Below are 15261 nucleotides of genomic sequence, written 5' to 3' on the forward strand. Positions count from 1 at the left end.
ATTAATGTTGTCTATGTTTTCTTTTATTTTGCTAATTATTTCCTAATTATATTTTAATATGATTCAAGCCTGAAGGAATAGTTGGGGGTATGAGTCCTCCTCCAACAAACCCTTTGTGTTTGATGCCTCCAATCTAATAGATGGAGCGATGTGCCAAATACTCATTTGAATAGTCTCTCAGCCTTTTCCTTGCTTTGAATTACCTCGCATCTCCAAATATTTTCAAATTTCTTTTCAATGTCCTCATAATGCACCTATTTCTAGACCTGTGTGTTCCCTTCCTAAAATAAGGAAGCACCTGTACCAGGTGAACTTTCCCAGATTAAAAAAATCCCAACATTTTTCAAGCAACTTTTACACCACATGGCCAACAAATTAATTAGTAAGATATATACAGTATTCACCAAAGCTACAATAGAAAAGTAAACTACAATATAGTATTATACCACAAGGATAAAATTTTACAAAATGCTCTAAGCAAATGATACAGTAAATAACAGTAAGCAAATATGCAAATTAGTAATAATGTGAGCACGTTAGAGACAAATAGCAATGGGAAACTGGAAAACCATATACAAAACAAAATTGAAAAGAAAAAATAGAAACAAGTTTTTTTTTCAAAATTAGTTGTATATTTTCAGTGAGAAAGGAACAAATGTATTTGTTGAATGCATTTGTAAAAAAATGTATTTATGAAAAAGAAAAATATCAAAAATTAAAATTCACGAATTATTCTTGAAAGCATCAATTATATTAAGCTAAATTCAACTCCAAACTCAATCACCAAAAAGAATAAAATTCAAAATATGAAAAAAATGAAAAAGAAAATGTTTATAATGAGGTTACATCTCATATTTATTGCAAGAATCTTGGCAAATTTTGTATAATATTTATATACTGATTCAAATTTTACAGAGCCCTGTAGATTGATAGATAAAAGAGCTCCCACTTTTAACAGCTGAGTGCAGGTTTGATTTTGCTAATTACTTGAGCCCCCATCACTAAGGCATTCTCTTCAGTTGTGGCTTTCCCTGTCTTTAATTAATTCCCTCAGCTTCTCCCCCTGGACATGGCTTAGTCTTCCTTTTAAGTCAACCTTTGGAAAATACACAAAGAAAAAAAGATATGATCAGTAGTCACTTCCCAAATCAGCCGTAGCTTCCCCCAAGGAAAACCATTAAACCTGTTTGTCTAGACTGGTTCACATTCATGTTGTCTCCTACATTGGGAAAGTTATAAAAATATGATCCAATAAAGTCTCCTTTGTTTGGTGTTGAGCTTCCATTTTGCCAAGAAAGGTTCCTACAGCCATAAAATCTGTCTCTCCCTCTGTCTGTGTATTTTATTACCTTTTGCTTCTACCTAATTTGCATTTGAATAACATATGGATCAATGATACCATGGTTAAATATGTTTAAAAAAAGAAACAGCAAAAGAATTATTAACAACCAGAGATTGGGAAATAGTCTTGCCTTTCCCAGGAAGGAAGAGGCAAAAGGCAGAAGAAGAGAGGAAAATAAAGAATCACCAGCTCTGAGTCCACACCTCTGTGTGAGTTCAGGAAAAAACAGGATCACTTGAAAATGCCTTATGGCCTGGGCATCTGGCACTGTAGCTCTGCTCCTTATTCTGTGCATTCAGAACTCTGTTAGTCTCCATCACTGCTTGTCAGAACTGCTTCCTGAACACCTCTTGCTTCTCTTATACTCATTATTTTCAGGGAAACTGCTTCATCTGGTCATGGTTCTTCCCAGGCCATGCCAAGTCTCATCCTTGATTTCCCCCACATAGAATTGATGGCAATGGTAGCTATAGCACAAGTGACACCTTAGGGACTCCTCAGTTTTCTTATATGAGTCTCACTGCTATAGGAAGTCTTGATTTTTAGTCAGTATCTGGTCATCTATCCTTGTGAAGGTTGATCTCTTGAAGGTAAAAGAGACAAAGGCTAGTTGGGTTCCCAATATGACCAACAGGCTTACACTCAGTTTGTATACATACTTGGTACTCAAGAGGTCTTTCATGAGCCAATCCATTGAGAATAGATATCATAAGATGGTTCAGGAAAATGTACACAGGTAGTTTCCTCAATTCAGGTGATTACAAAAGTACCTCTGTTTGTCATCTTTGGCCAGTAATTGCCATGCTGAAATCATCTTCCCCTTCATTTTGAAGAAGAGAAAATTGAGGCCAGAGAGGTTAAGATCTCCCAAAACACACAACTAGTTATTAACAAAACCTGAATCACACTTTCAACTTGTCTCATATCCTGTCAACTGTGTCACATAGACTTCAACACAGTCACATTCAAAACTTCAACTGTCATTTCCTATTAGCAGCAATTGTTAAAAACAAAACAAAAAAATCCAACTATTCCATTCAGAGGATTCTGATGAGCAGCACATTCATCCATAAATTTTTTCCACCAAATTTTTTTAATATCAGGAGTGTTGTTCTGAATTGAATCTTAACTTGACAAGGAAATATATAAGGTAGAAAGAAGAAATATCCTGCAATCTTTTTTTAAAATACATTTTGGTTGATATATTTTTTAATATCACCATAGTTTCTGCAAGTATCTCTTCACCTACACAGTGATCCCAAATAATAAATAGAACTTTTTATAGAAAACTTCAATGTTTTAATAAAATAAATGAACATAAAATTAGAAAATGTGGCATGCAGAATATATCAAATATTAAATAATGAATAACTCTCAAAAGTCATTTATTTCCCTGACAGGAAGTGAACTGACATCCATGTGTACCAAGGAACCAATGCCAAAAGATGAGTGGTGAAAGGAAGTTACAAAGTCCTGACAACCATAAACGACACATGAAAATATGCTTCAGGGGACTGGTAAGTTGAAAAAGTCATATGAAAATAATTTTCTCATTTGTTGTCATGCCTCCAAAAGTGGAGAAATTGACAAACAGAAAACCATCAATATTTGATTTTATTTTTAATTTTGAAATTCACGAACAGAAAAACCAAACATTTTATATACCCAATAAATAGAAAAAGAGGATTAAACATGTAATAAATGTGGTTAGCTTTAATTTCTTTTTGAGTAATAATGAATTCAAAATAAGACTTTTAAAGCATTCCTTCTGTTCTATACCATGTATTATTGCATCAGTTTCCTTCCTTAGTATTTTGAGGTGTGGAGGATCAGAGGCAGGACAATACTATTGTTATTAACCCTCTCACTGCCATCCTCTCCTACCCAAAACTGAAGACAATTAACCACCAAAATATTTGTAATGAAAAAACTAAGTGAAGGAACACAAATTGTCACACTGCCCAAATAAATAAAACTTTTAAATGAAAGAGAGAGAGGGAGGAGGAGGAGGAGGAGGAGGAGGAGAAGAAGGAGAAGAAGAAGAAGAAGAAGAAGAAGAAGAAGAAGAAGAAGAAGAAGAAGAAGAAGAAGAAGAAGAAGAAGAAGAAGAAGAAGAAGAAGAAGAAGAAGAAGAAGAAGAAGAAGAAGAAGAAGAAGAAGAAAGGAAGGAAGGAAGGAAGGAAGGAAGGAAGGAAGGAAGGAAGGAAGGAAGGAAGGAAGGAAGGAAGGAAGGAAGAAAGAAACCAGCATAGGGACCATGTCTTCACATATCTCTTCTTCTCTAACAATGTACTTGTTCATGACAATTTTGTAACAATCACTTCTTATTGTGTGTGTGTGTGTATGTGTGTGGTTGTTCTTTCCATTTATAATGATTCGTCATTGTGTATTTTGGCATTTTTTCTGTGTTCCTTTTTATTCATACCTACATCATCTCTTTCTGTTCAGTCATTTCAGTCATGTCAAACTTTTCATGCCTTCATTTGAGGTGTTCTTGGCAAAGATACTAGAATGGCTTACATTTTCTTCTCCAGCTTAGTTTACAGATGAGCAAACTGAGAGTTTACTGACTTACCCAGTGTCACCCAGCTAGTAAGTGTCAGGCCAGATTTGAATTTAGGAAGATGAGTCTTCCTGACTTTAGGCCTGACTTCAACTCTATACACTATACCACTAAGCTGCCACATTATTTCTTACAGAACAGTAATATTCCATTTAATTAATGTACTATAATTTGTTTTGCTATTTGCCCATCAATGGACATCTACTCTGTTTCCAAATTTTTACTATCTCCCAGAAAAAGGATTGCTATAAAGTTTTTGCTCTGTATGGAAACTATTTTTTTTTCCTTATCAATGACCTCCTTAGGATGTAAGGCTGGTAATGAAATATCTGAACAAAAGTATAAACATCTTAATCTCTTTATTTGCATAATTCCAAATTGCTTTTCAAAGGGGTTGTACTGATTCACAGCTCTATCAACAATGAACTATTTATTGTTCCTGTCTTTCTACAATGCACTGAACATGAACTGTTACCATCACTTGTTATTTTTGCCAATTTTCAGGGTGTGAGTCAAAATTGAGAGGTTATTTCAAATTGTGTTTCTCTGCATATTAGAGATTTGGACCATTTTATATGGATTTTAATCATTTGCATTTTTGAGAATTATGTATTCTTATCTTTTATGCACAGTATATAATCTTTCTTTTCTTCTGCTTCTATCCAAACTGTCTATTAAATTCCAAAGCAGACCTTATGTCCACTATGGAGAATATCATGTATATTATAAATTAAGATCATCATTTTTGAGAATCAATATAGAAGGATTAGTTTGAAAGCCTTGACTTCATTTTAATTTATAAATATACTCATGAACACTAGTTAATGAAGCATATATTTTCTTTTGTGTACACAAGAAATCTAAGGGTCTTTTAGTCAAACTATCAAGATGAAAAGATACAAAATCAAGATTTTATTCAGATTGAAAATATAACTTGACCTTGCATTGAATTTTATCCTTTCTCAAAATATGACAAAGCACCACAAAACATATACTTTATATGAAAGCAAGCTTCAGATTTAAGTGGTTATGATTAACATATAAAACAGGAAATCTAAACTAATTTGGTCCTTAGAAATTATTCGACTTATATACCTAAGTGAGATATTATACAATGTGAAACATTAGACTGCGATATTTGGAGCTGGGAGGGACCTTAGAATGCATCATTATCCATTTCTCCAGGTTATGGAAAATAATATGGAGGCCCAGAGACTTGATGATGTGCTCAGGGTCACCCATGGTTACTGCCAGGCCCAGGACTAGAATGAAGGGGTCAAATGTTCACTTTTACATGATATAATAAAATGAGAAGAATTAATTCAATTACCTAGTAAAGGAGGGAGATATTCCAATTAAAAAGAAGGATGTTATAATAGAAAAGACAAAAGTGCGGGATTGTGAGTTAGGTGATCAAAGGTATAACTCTAGCTCTTGCACTAAGGAGCTTATCTTTAGGTAATTCATTTGCTCTCTGGGTTTTCTTTTGGTTTTTTATCTATATAATGAAAGCATTGGAGCAGATGATCTTTAAGTTTCCCTCTAGTTCTAATATAGTAAGAGTACCTGTTATTTATATATCAATTATGGTTTGCCAAGTGCTTCACAGTGATCACATCAACAATTCTGTGAGATAACTACAAAAGATATTATACCCATTTTATGTATTGGAAAACTGTTACAGTAAAATAAAGGAGCTAAAAGGCAGAGATAGAATTAAAACTCTTACGTCTCCTAACTCTAGGTACAATTTTCTTTCTGCTAAAGTTCTCTTCCATTATGAAAATAAGTTCAAGAGAAATCATAGAAAGTCTTTTTAATTATTACAGCATATATCATATGAGTATATTTCTCTTTTATTGGCCACATGCAGTTACAAAGAAAATCCATTAAGGTATATGTCATAAGCAAAGCAAAGTCTCCTGATTTTTTATCATTGTTACCTTTTTTAATCTTTGCTAATATTTTGAATTTAGAAATCAATGCAATATAAAAATAAAAGATTACAATAAAAGAAACAAAGAGCAAATATGATAAATTAAGCAAAACTACAACACAATTGGGGGGAGGGGGAGGGAATGCCCACAATGTCTACAGTTAAGTATTTTAACAAATATTGAGGTTGAAGCTTAAATACTTTGTCCATATAATGAAAAGAAAAGACTCATTGGAAAAGAGCCTGATGTTGGGAAAGCCTGAAGGTAAAAGAAAAACGGGGCAGAAGATGAGATATATAAATGGTATCATGGAAACAATGAACATGGATTTGGACAGACGTTGACAGATAGTGAAGGATAGGAGGACCTGGCTTGCTATGATCCCTGGGGTCATGAAGAGTCAGACAAGAATGAATGACTGAACAATGGCAAAGTACTTTAAGCACCTGGGACTACTTAGTAAAGAGCAAAGAAAGATAGCCGTACTTAGTTTAATGGGACACCATCATCTACATATAAATAAACATAGTTAAACCTAGTAGAAAAAAATGGTCAGGGCCAGTTATTTTTACTGTTCAGTCATGGAATATAAAATTCTTGGAATCCTTCAAAATCCAGGCATTCACATATTCAGGAGCTTTTCAAGGACAAGATCGGATTGACAGAACTATCTACTTTCCATGTGCTGTATGTGACTTCACATGTACCTATTTATATACATGTTGATTTGGACATGGGAATGAGGGCAGAACTGTTTTTGTATTTTCATTGAATGCCCAGTGCTTAACACAGAACACAGTCAGAGCTTTAAGCATACTTATTTATTGATCAGTTAATTTGGGGATAAGATATGGATCTTCTTTTCCTTCTTAAAAGGGGAAAACCAATTCAACTGAAAAGAAAAATAAAACAGTGATTTCCTAAGAAAGATGACTAACAAATTCAGGATATGGGGCAGGTATTTCATGTTTTTCCATTAGCTCCACTTTTATGGGTTTACTTTGACATCTTTCACTAGGGTCCTACTCTGATGCTACATTGAAAGCATCAATTGTGTACTCAAAGGCATTATGTCATATCTGGTTTATCCTGTCAAGCTGAAAAGGCTCCAAGAACAGATAAGCAGCAGCCTCTACTGCTTGATAAGTTTGTAGAAACTTATCACCAAAAAGTTGGCAGCCTGCTGATGAACTTTTTCAATCACAAGAATCCTTAAAGACCAGTAAGTCATAACTTCGATGAAACCTGTATCGATGAAGGATAATCTAGTACTCTTTGACTTACTAAGGAAGAAAGCTATACTCCCTGAAACAAATAAACCTGCACCAAATTTTGTTATTGCCATCTGTCCATATGCACACAAAATTAAAACACAAGGCAAGCTGCCATGGCAAACAGGATGGAGAAAAGATCTGGCACAGTCGTTTAAGTGATGCCAGTCTTCATCCATTTTAACAGTGTGTTTTCACAGTCTTGCCCCCCCGTGGATTCCCTGGTCAGCATAACCTGAAGCTGGCCTCCGAAGCATATGTTCTTCTGCTTATACAGCTGGCTACAGAGCCCAGTAGCCTGGTGGGTAAGTTTTCAGTTCATTAGACTTGTCATCCTGGGCCTCTGAAGGTCCTCAGCTCCCCACTCCTCAGGGTCTAAGGGTCTGAAGTATTAAATTGACCTATGCCTTCACATTTATTGTTTAGCACTCAATTTTCTATTTTGGGATCAAAAGGTCAGCAGTATAAATTTATGTGAACTAACTACTTCAAACACTCTAGGAAGCCAAAGTTCATTTTTTTAATTCAATTAGGGAAATACTTGTTCCTTTGATAAAATAATCAACTTATTTGTAAAGAACAGGAAGCATAACTTCACAGTAAGATGAAATACTTGGATTTTTAAACCCTTTGGAGTTCAATGTAATACTGATGTGGGAATCTGGGAAGAAAAATGATGCTCCTCATCAAGGATTCTGAATCCAGCTGTTGTTCTGTCTGTGTCTCTTCCTACCATTCCTTACATATGATTTCCCTTAAATCTCTTCACTCTCACATACAAGTCATAATATTTAACTCAAAATATTGCTTACCCCAAAGTTTTCTAAGCTGGGAGATGAAGATCTAATTATCCCCTTTCTGAATCAAGTTCAGAAGTTACTAGTTTTGTTTCATTATTTTTTAATTACTTGGCACAGGCAGGACAAAATAAGTAAATTATCATTAAAAGTTTCCATGATTCAGACCTGAAGTTATGGAGAATGAGAGAGGTGGGACTTTAGACCGTAGGACATTTGGGGAATCTTACCATGAAGAGGAAGCATTTCCTCTATAGGGAATCTATGTAAAACATCTTCCTTGACAGGAGGGCTTGACCTTAGCCTAGTATATGTCTTCCTGTTTTTTGTTTTGATTGATGTTGATAACTCAGAAGATGAATGACAAAGTTATCTTTGTGGTCACAACTATCTTAAACATCATTTGACTTTAACATATGTTTTGTAAATTACTTGTTTAAGGAGAGCATTTTGTAAAAAAAAATGGTCAAAACCCTTTTATTGATTTTTTTTTTGTTTTTTGTATCATACTCATTCAAATTTCTGCCTACCAGATTGAATTGTACTTGTGACAAGGAAAAACAGGTAAAATATCTGATGCAGTGACTGTATCTGAAAATGTATACAATATTCTGTCCTGACATTTCATTACCTTTCTACTGTGAGGGAGAGAAATAATTCATTACATATTTTCTGCGAACTTCATTGATTTTTCAGTTACTTGGAACTTCACATGATTTTAGTGACCTTTTCATTTTCGTTATTCAGTTGTTGTTTATATTGTTTGCTTGGCTCTGCCATTTTTACTGAGAATACCACTTTGTACAAATCTTCCCATATTTTTCACATATATAGATATATCACTATATACTCCATTGTGTTCACATAGCATAGTTTTTTAAAGTCATTCTTAAGCTGAGGATCCAATTATTTACTATCACAAAGAGTACTACTATGAATATTTATATTTGTACATATATGTATATGTGTATGTCTGTGTATATACATACATATATGTGTATATATACATATGTGTGTGCATTCTTGGGTCTTTGTTTCTGTTTTTTACTTCTTTGGGGTATGTGCCTACTTATGGGACCATTGGGTCAAAGCATGTGGACAGTCTCTTTTCTTATTTCAAATTGCTATCCAGAACAATTGGACCACTTTACAACTCTACCAACAGTGAATGCAGTCTTCGAAAAATTTTAAATCAATAAATGCATTAAGTGGGGAAACTTTTGTGTTAAATATTTCTCATAAAAAAATCTAACATTAGGGGTGGCCAGGTAGCACAGTGAGTAGGCGCACCGGCTCCAGTGTCGGGATGACCTGGAGATCGAATCCTGGGATCAGAAACTCAGCACCACACCCAGAAAGAACTGGCCGTGTAACCTTGAGCAGGTTACTTAACCCCGATTGCTTTAAAAAAAAATCTAACATTAAAGATATATGAGAAGTTGGCACAGGTACATAAACCCCAGAGACATGCCCCAAGTGGTAAGCAGTCAAAAGATATGAACAATTTTCCAAAGAAGAAATGAAAATCAGTAACAACCATACAAAAAGTTGCACCAGATTACTGAGGAAAAAAGAAAATCAAAACAATGTTAAAGTTTTACCTCACCTCTTTCCTTCAAATTAGCAAAGACAAATATGTCAGTATGTATGAAGAAGGAATAGCATCTAAACGTGGATCCTCAGAAATAATTTCATGTTGGATTTGTTATGAATAGGTTTTAGAGTCAATAAGGGGAAGGCACATTCTGCCTGTGTTGGAAAGATTGAAGCTTTGGATTCCAGGGTTAATCCCATGGACCAATATCAGCATTTTGGGATCTGTGATTAAAACCTTGGTGGATATAGGTATAAGAAAATAGTATATTATGCTATTATATATGTGTGTGTGTGTATGTATGTAAATATAGTACTAAGCCATCCGTTGTCTCTCTGTGGGACAAAAAATAAAACCAAAAGGGTCTTTAAAGGGATGGAGCTACAAGGAGAGTTTGGTAGAACCTCCTTAGGATCATAGCATTGATAGAAAACCACCAGGTTAGTCTGTATTATGGTATATAGGAGAGTGGGCGGCCTGGAGCAGAACTTCCCACAGGAAGCTACACAGTGGGAAGGCAGAATAGGAAGAGGGAGTTGTAGCTAAGGAAATTGTACTGCTCAGGTTACTCTAAACATGCAGAGACACACAGTAATGGCAGATGGACATCGCCTGCCTAGTAGCTATAAGTAGATAACAGTAAAGGCAATAATAAGACCAGGATTAGAAGGGAAGCACTGAGCAGAAGAGAGGATGACTTTCATGGAAGGTGGATTAGCCAAAGTCTTAGAGAACAAATTAGACCAAACCAGCAGAAGGTGATTGATAAAACTAATGAAGTCCGATTCGCAGCTCTTTCCTCTCCCCGGGGTTCCCTAGAACACTACCAGGGGAACTCCTACTTCTTTTATCTACCAGACAATTTGTTTCCAGTTACTCTCACTGTCTTTTCTATGGCAATACCCAATAACCATCTCTGAAATATGAGAATTAATTGGCAGTGTGGGCAGAAGACATGGTGGTAAGGAAAGGAAAAATTCAACTCTAGCTGTAAAGTCTATTATAGCCTTTTATATCATGTTTGAATGTGTATTTTGCTTTCTATGCTACTTGACATTATTAATAAATCATGGGGTGTTTAACAGTGATTTCATCTAAGTTTGTCTCAACTATAAATTTGTGGTCTGTGACTAAGATAAAAAACAACACAATTGACTCATAGAGAAATGCAAAAATATTCAACATTATCAAGCTGTTTAATTTCATGCGCCTTGTACTTTATGTACCATTCCTCTTTTTTAGCTTTAGTTACACTGTATCTGGTATGTATTTTCTTTAGAAAAAAAATCTGTGTATGTATGTGTGAGTTAGGAGGAAGTATGTTCCCAGTAGTGGCAGGTCCTTGTCAATTAGCCCACGAATTACAAGTTATTTTATAGACTGCAAAAATATTTTCTTCAAAAATATGTCCCTCACAGAGTAGTAAATAAAATGCAATGGTCACTTGATATCCACTGCCTACCCACAACAGGATATGATACGTTTTCAGTGTTCACTGTCACATCTGGATAGGTTCTATTAGTCTGAGTGGGACTGACCCATAAGTAACTGATGATGAGGTCAGGCCTACTCTGTGTGGAATCTGTAGCAATTTTTGTACCCAGTTCCATCCCAATTTCCCAAAGAAGACCCAGTCAGCAATAGCTTCTGTTAGAAATTCAGCATTTGTGTCTCCAATGAATTTGATCTTTTAGTGGTCATATAGAACCATACCTGTATCAGAAAAAAAAAAATCTGGCCTATTAGTCTTGTTCTTAAATTAGGGTGTTGTGAACTCTGGTAATACACACATTTGCATTGCCATGTGCAACGCTTTTATTTGCAGAACTCTTTCTCGATAAGTTTTCTGTAGGTTCCTGCCTTTGAGTCTAGGTGACCAGTACAAGGTTTTTGCTTTGTTTCTGCAGTCCAAACACAAGGCATTGTGTTCAATTAATTTTCCTGAGTGTGATCTTTCTTATCACAGATAATTCATTCTTCAAAGTTATGCATGATTTGCATACTGTCTCTCCCTTTAGAATGTGAGTTCTGAATGTGAAGAAACATTCTTCAAAGTTTTCTCTTTTCTATCTTTTAGCAACCCTGTATAATTCAGTTATTTTCTTCAATGATGACCAATAGTTGCGCTGACAGGTCCCAGAACTTTTATTTGCTTTTGCTGCCTTCTGCCAGTCCCTTTTACTATCCACTCACTGGGACCGAAGCACTCCTCTACCAACCTCCATCGTATAGTAGGTCATCCACCTATATCATCAAATCGAAAGGTCTTTCATTTTTGTGCTGAAGGGTCAGAATAATCCAAGTCAATGCCTAGAGTGCATTAGGGAGAACTCCATAATACTCCTCTAGCTGTTGCAAGGACATGAGATTCTGAAATTTGCCGTGCTCTGATGCACAAAAATGAAAAAAACGTAGGCCTTTTTATGCTTTCTATCACATCACTCAATTTTTCTCTTTTGACATGCTCTTCTACCCTTCATGCAATAATTAAGTCACTTTGCCAGTCTGATTTGTACTTGTTATTCCCTTGGGGGATGTATGTCCTTTGCAGAGATTTGGGGGAGTTCATAATTTTACTGTCAAATGGAAGGTCTATACTCAGGAGCATCATTCATGGCTGAAGCTTCTTTTCTGATTTAAGGAATCTTTCCAGTTTCCCACAATGAAGCATTCTCTGTGCCTCTACTTTTTATGTCAGCTATGTCTTTTCGGAGAAGGATGCAGTGAGGACTTTCCAGTGACTAAATCGGATTGCCCTTGTATGAATGATCAATCGTCTCTGATAATTCAGATAGTCAAGCAAGTTATGGAATGCTTCCTATGTGCTAAGCATTGTGCTAAATATTGGGAATATACGGAAAGACAAACACACATCTCTGCTTCAAGGAACTCACATTCTAAAGGGAGAGACAATATGCAAATCATTCACACAAACTCAGACAGAGACTTGGTGGAATTCCATGGTTTAAACTCGTTATTAATCACTATCTCTCCAAATTTTTATAGGGTTTCTCAATGTTTTTATAATGCCCTTATTTTAAGATTCAGAGTGCGCTACAGGGATCAGAAGATCTCTTCATGTTTTTGTAGCCATTGTCATGTACCATATTTCTAGAGCATTAATACCTATCATATAATAATCAAAATTCAAAAGTTGTATTGGACAAATGCAAATAAATGAACATGAAGTACCAAAAATAACAAAGCATTAACCAATATGCAAATGCAATCAACAATGTATAGTGCTGCTGCAAAGTGGCCTACACAGAACCATGCAAATGAAGGCATTAACTGGCATATAAAAGATACACAATATCCACGAAATCAATGCCACATGCAAATAAGCAACAGTATTATCAGTGGCATATGACAGTGTATAAATAACCAATAGCATTCAAAAACATAGTGCATTCATAATTCTGAGAAATGTAGTAGACTGCCCATGATAAAGGAAAATATCAAAGAAGAAAATAAATTTAAAATATCACAGTGTTTTGATTTTGATTTTCAATATATGTAGGAGTGGCTAGGTGGCACAGTTAATAGAGCACAGGCCCTGGAGTCAGGAGGAACAGAGTTCAAATCCAGCCTCAGACACTTAACACAAAAACTATCTGTGTTACCTTGGGCAAGTCAGTTAACCCTAAATGCCCTCTAAAAAGCAAATATATATATATATATATATATATATATGTGTGTGTGTGTGTGTGTGTGTGTGTGTGTGTGTGTGTGTAAATATCTAGTTTTTTAAGATACGGAAATATCTAGACTGCAAAGAAAAAATCCACTGAAGAAATAGGAAAATTATTCCTAATTAGAACATCAAATGGAATTTTTTTCAGAATAAAAGCAGAAGTTAGGATTCTGCCCAATATTCAGAAGTATCTATCCCTATTTGTGAGTCCTGTATGTCCCTGAAGCAAAACTGCAATGTGTATGTGTATACACATAAATATGTACATATATACATATACATATATTTATATATAACTTCAAATGTGTACACATTCATTAATGTTGCTGATATATGTAAGCTATATGTATAAACATCTAATTCTATACCATGTTGTACACATACATTACATATATATAGTTGCAGCATTAGGGTATTCACTGCTAAATTAACAGGTCTTCCTCTACACTCAAATTAGAAAGACAAACTTGCCATAAAAGTGGGTCTTTTTCAGAGCACTTTACACCCCTTCCTGACCTAAGAAAATCAGTTATCTGCTTCAATATCTCCATCTGATCAAGAATAATTACCATCCTCCTAGATAAAAGGAAGAGGTTGTGTAAATGACAGAGTTATCACTGCTGAAATGTGGATGAAGTATATTTTCTGAGTTGAAAACATTGTCATTATTAATTGTCCACCATTCAGAGCAGCAAAGAATAATTCAGCAAGCAGTGGCTTAGCCAATGACAGAATTTTCATGTGAGGAAAGAGGAAAAGTGGTAGGAGGAGATTAGAGGATGGATGGGGTTGGGCGATGGTGGTAAAGATTATATTCAATTTAAGTGAGGCTGAGGTCATAGGTGAAATACTGTGTAGAAAAGTTCTTTGTCTTATTAGTAAATAAAAGCTTTCAGATTTTTTACTAAGGCCACCAACATCCACGTGTATAAACTTTTTTTTAAGCTGAACTACTTTTTTTTTTCCACAGCATTGCACGAAAGCTTCCCCAAGTTTAAATTTATTTTCCATAGTTTATATTTGCCTGTCATGAATCTTTACAATCCATGGGAACTTTGCTATAGACTCTGACATCCAGCATAAATGATGCATTTCCCAGTGATTCATTGCACTGAGATGGATTTGTTGTTTAAAGGAATATAATGCCTAATCTCAATAAGTTAATGCAGGACACGGGAGATCACTAAAAACAGACTTAAGAAAACTATAAGATTATTTGCTTCCAGCATAATATTAAAGAGAGGACATTGATAAGGAATCCAATTTATCTTTGTTCAAATTCTGGTGGTCTGTCCAATATTCAACTCAATAATGCATTCAAGAATTTTGCCAGGAATTAAAGTCAGGGAAGTTCATGGTTTACTGCAGTCTCTACTCTCTTCCCTCCTCTTCAAAAAATATGGAACATTTATCTTCTGTAATCCTGTGACACTTTTCACTTTCTATGTTACTTTTATTTTAAATAGGTTATTTGATGCCCTGTTTTTTTTCCTACATCTATTTTCCCTTAACTCTCATCCCCATTGAAGCCCCAAAATATCCCCCCAAAATTCATTAAGAAAAACCAACACAAAGTGATTGTATTGGACAGTATACTTCACATTCCACATCCATTATTTCCCATCTCAAAGGAAAGAGTCAGGTTTTTCCACCAGTCTTCTGGGGGCAAGTTTTGTCATTGCAATTGATTTTGTTTTTGTTTACATTGCCATAGTCAAATGTCTGTTTACATCTCTATCTAACAGTTCATGCCAGTCTTCCCATTTTTCTCTGAATTCATCATTGTCATTTCTTACAGTGCAATAATATTACAATATATTCACATAATGGTTTGTTTACTCAAGATCTGATGAATAAGCCCCAACTATTTTTAATTTTTTTGTTCCCACCAAAAGAATTGCTATCGGGGCGGCCAGGTAGTACAGCGAGTAAGAGTGCCGGCTCCAGTGTTGGCATGACCTAGAGATCGAATCCCGGGCTCAGACCCTTAGCACCCACCCAGAAACACCTGGCCGTGTAACCTTGAGCAAGTTACTTAATCCCGATTGCTTTAAAAAAAAAAA

At 35.2% G+C, this 15261-nt stretch overlaps 1 long non-coding RNA gene across 1 annotated transcript in view; it reads left to right on the top strand.

The window, feature by feature from the left end:
- Window positions 1-2740: 2740 nt before the first annotated feature.
- The window catches only part of LOC138160981 (uncharacterized), a 96323-nt gene continuing 83802 nt past the window's right edge, over window positions 2741-15261 (top strand). Inside the window, exon 1 of the long non-coding RNA XR_011168227.1 lies at window positions 2741-2859. This is a non-coding gene — a long non-coding RNA (uncharacterized lncRNA). The remainder of the gene's footprint in view (window positions 2860-15261) is intronic.

Source organism: Petaurus breviceps, unplaced genomic scaffold, assembly GCF_028583685.1.
Source record: "Petaurus breviceps papuanus isolate PSGF00001 unplaced genomic scaffold, PetGlider_PUasm1.0 183, whole genome shotgun sequence".
NCBI lineage: Eukaryota > Metazoa > Chordata > Mammalia > Diprotodontia > Petauridae > Petaurus > Petaurus breviceps.